Here is a 4295-nt window from a genome sequence, read left to right on the forward strand (position 1 = left end):
GGCTGTGGTCTTGATGAAACATGCTGTGAAACTCTGTCTTCTGCTCTACAATCATCAAACTCTCATCTGACAGAGCTGGACCTGAGTAGCAATCACCTGCAGGATTCAGGAGTGAAGCTGCTCTCTGATGGACTGAAGAGTTCACACTGTCGACTGAACATACTGAGGTTTGAATTTCACTGTCACTTAATCACTAGGTTCAAATATGTGGAAGAATAGGTGTTCCTTAACTATAGCTAGCAGATATTTCCCGTCTATACTGTAGTACGATTGTATCAGTGGCATTTTCTCCAAGAACACAAAACAGACATCACCTACTCAAAAACCCTGATGAGAAAACAATCAGGCTTCCCAACCATCCCGGAAAACCTGGGATTTTGTAATGCTGTTTTCCAGTTATGAGAATGAAATAATACCTAAATTTCTTAATGACGTCTTTGAACATTGTTTCAGTGAACTGTTTAAAAAAAATTTCCCTTTCCTTATGAATTAGATTACAATAGGTTTATTTTCACTTCATCGGTGAAATTCTCAGCTCAGAGGATCATATTACTCTTGGTTCTTGCCTCATTTCAGTAGAACAGATTCAGTGTGTTGATAACTTGACAAACGCTGTAACCGGATCATTGAGTCAGTGAGTTGAACTGGATCAGTTTGATTCATGAACGATTTGCTGCAGTGTTGAGCACAAATGCACAGATGAGTTATGAACAGGAGTTGACCCTGAGGCATTTTTTGGGCCTTGGAGTTGCTGTGACATGCCCTGACATTTGTGCTTATTTAAGCTACTTATAACTTTTTAATGGATACATCGGTAACACTTTATAATAAGTATATAGTAATAACAAATTTACAAATTTACAGAGGCAATTAATTGTGAATATAAGGGATTTAATAAATGAAACTGTATCTAACATATAACTAACTAAGCAAAACACATGAAGCAAAGTAAGGAAAAGAGAGAGAAAAGTAAAAGAATGGCAGTATTTCACATCAATTTTAACCACAACCTATGAAAATCATCAAAGAATCAAAAATCAGCTTAAAGGGGCTCAAGCTTAAACACGCATCTAAATAGTTGTAAACGGTTACTTGCATTGGCTTCGATTGCTGAACAAGAGTCCTGATGCGGTAGACAACGGAGGTCTTTGATGAGTTCTTTAGGAGTGAGCTGGAAGTTTACTTCTGGTTCTTCTGAAGATAGGAAAGTCCACAGCGAATTTAAGTTACTTGAAGATAAAAACTGCCAAAAAACAAACTCGAGGAGAGTCTTGAGAGTCTTAAGCCCTATTTGCACGGGATTAGTATTATCTGGGGACCTTGTGTGATTTTGAAAATACCCCCCTACATCTGAATTTCGTGTGGTGCATTCGCACAGGATAAGCGAAGCCTGTGATTTTACTAGAATTTACTGACTTGTCTCCCGGATACCCGGATGTCAAGGCTTTGAGAGTCACGTTCTATGCTCCAGATGGATTTTTAAAAAATAAACTAATATAGTTTTGTGTGCTGTGTCATTTACATTTCACCAGGTTAAAATAATATCTCAACCTTTATGCTTGATTTATTTGTAACACATTAACCTCAAAACCTTTTCAGCTTTCTCTTTCTGCAAATTGTATGGTGTAGCGATATGATGACAGCACCCAAAATACTATCAAACACTCCAACGCAGCCCCATTCTTCGCGGAAGATGGATAAAAAGGCGCACAGCAAACAAAAACCTTGAAAAATGATATGTGACCCGCCAATGCTGGACGAATCACAGAGATGCCGATTCGCACGGGACTAATATTATCACAGGACCTCGGTGTTCGGCGAAATATGGTAGGTCATTTGCGGGGGAATTTCTACTTTACAAATTACAGACATGGCCGATTCGCACGGGATTAAGATCACCGACAACCTCCGCAATTATTACAAATGACTGGAGGTCACCAGGTAATACTAATCCTGTGCAAATAGGGCTTTAGTGTGTCGACCCAAAAGATCATTTCGAGTTAATGACTTATGAGGGTTTTCTATACTGAATATCAGCGTTTAGGGCTTAACTAATACAAATAACGAGTGGTAACTCAGCTAATCTAATAGGGCTTTATGTGTGTGTGTGTGTGTGTGTGTGTTATGTGAGCCCATCAGTGCCATTTACTTGTCTTTGGAAACTGTTTGAAGTCAGTTGGGGAGATGATAGTGGTGGACTGCTTAGCATCTCCTTGATAGTGGGGAGAATTATTTGGCAATTTAGCCCCCATATAAATGTAAAGTCTGTGACCAGGACTGTAATTTATATGCAAATGTCAAAGGCTAAAAGGGGTCTCTTGAGCCATAAACCCCAAAGACCATGCATGATTTTACGCAGACGCTACAATAATAAATTATAAGGGTATTCGTAAGGCATTATAATGAATTAATAATGCATTATGAAAAAACTTTATAATATGTTGTATCATCTCATAAATAATCATAAGAACAGTTTTAATGTATTATAATACTTATTTGTGGTTATAGCTTTTAATAGTATGATGATTTATAACACACAGTGAACATGTTGCATCCACTTCAGTTACAATGAATTATATTTCTCATAGTTATAATGTATTATAAGTCTCATATCTTGCCATTGTTTAAGCACATTGTGCATTGATCTGCACAATAATTTAGTACATCTTATTAGTGTTTTTACTGTAAAATGACAAATACAAAGTCTTCATGAATACATCCAAAAGGCTTTATAATGTGGTCTTATTATTTATAAGTGTTCTTTGTCTGCTTTAAGTAAAGGGTAACACTTTAGTATAGGGAACACTTATTCACTATTAACTACGACTTTCCCCTCAATAAATTCCTAATTTGCTGCTTATTAATAATTACTATTAACTAGTTAAGAGACCCTAAAGTAAAGTGTTACCAAGTAAAGTAACTTCACTTTACTAAAAGCAGACTAAGACCACTTATAAATAATAATAATAATAATATTTTTCCTCAAACAGCCATAAAATCAGATATTAGGTCAGATGAATGTGTACACATTGTTACGATTATAACCAAACCGCAACAAAATAAGGGAGACACCACACACAACTGCAGCTTGACAATATTTAACTGAAATGAAATTGAAATGCGTTATCAGTATAAATATACGTCAGTATGTCAGCAAATGAATGTAAGTACAACCAGTGACAATCCAAACAACATAAAATACAGAGGGTTGATGGTCAAGACGTGAAACCCGTGGCCACTTTGATCCTCCGTCACCCTCACATCCCGGCAGCTCATCAGAAGTGTCACGATTCCGGTCTATGAACTTCCATTCACTCACCACCAGAGGTCACCCGCTCACTAGATGGACTCTCACACTACACAGACTGTTACACTTTACCCTGGACTACATTTCCCATCTGCCATTTCACTAATCACATGCTCACCTGTAACAAATCACACGCTCACCTGGAACCTATCACACACACATTACATAACACTCAGTTCCTGCTCAGATCGCCAAGTATTGTTCTGCATTTATCACTCTCCTAGTGTTAGCTGCTTTACCGAGCCATTCCGTGTTTCTGTTTAGTCTCTAGTATTGTTCTGCATTTATCACTCACCTAGTGCCTTGTTTCCTGTTTCCTTATGCCTGCCTGTGTATCTTGGATTAACCCTTGTCTCGCCGCTCTGACTCTGTTTGTAACTCGTCTGGACTATTGCTCATGTTTCTGGATTACCCCTCTTGTCAAGCCCTCTGGATTCTGTTCGCCGATCGATGACGCACGCCAGCCCTAAGAATACTCTTTGTCTTGTCTTATACATATCTGTTTGCTGATGGTCGACCCTGCCTGTGTATGACCATATCTATGAATAAAGCTTTGCGTATGTCTCGCGTCTCAGCCCTGTAACAGAATACAACAAGGATCCAGCGGCTTCACCAAGGAACAGTGGCCAGGTATGAATGCCGCAATTCTGCTGCTAGCGCTGAAGCAGGGCACACGATCACTCGAGGGTTACATTGTGGAATATTTGGCTTTGGCAAATGGCTCAGAATTACCTGATTGTATGTTAATAGACTTTTTCTGTGATGGTCTTAACCAGCCTTTAAAGTCAAGAGTGGTTCAAAAGGGTCCTCGTTCGTCACGGAGTAGTTTTCTGGATGATGTTTTGTGGACTGTTGGTTCAGCGTTCACTGTGGGTGTCACGGAGGAACGCGACACCGCACTCACTCATGTAATGGCTGCCGCATTACAGCACGCTCACAAAATGGCGGCGACAGCGGAGCCTGATCGCAAAATGGCGGACACAACAGT

Source organism: Sinocyclocheilus grahami, unplaced genomic scaffold, assembly GCF_001515645.1.
Source record: "Sinocyclocheilus grahami isolate Dianchi unplaced genomic scaffold, SAMN03320097.WGS_v1.1 scaffold2012.1, whole genome shotgun sequence".
NCBI lineage: Eukaryota > Metazoa > Chordata > Actinopteri > Cypriniformes > Cyprinidae > Sinocyclocheilus > Sinocyclocheilus grahami.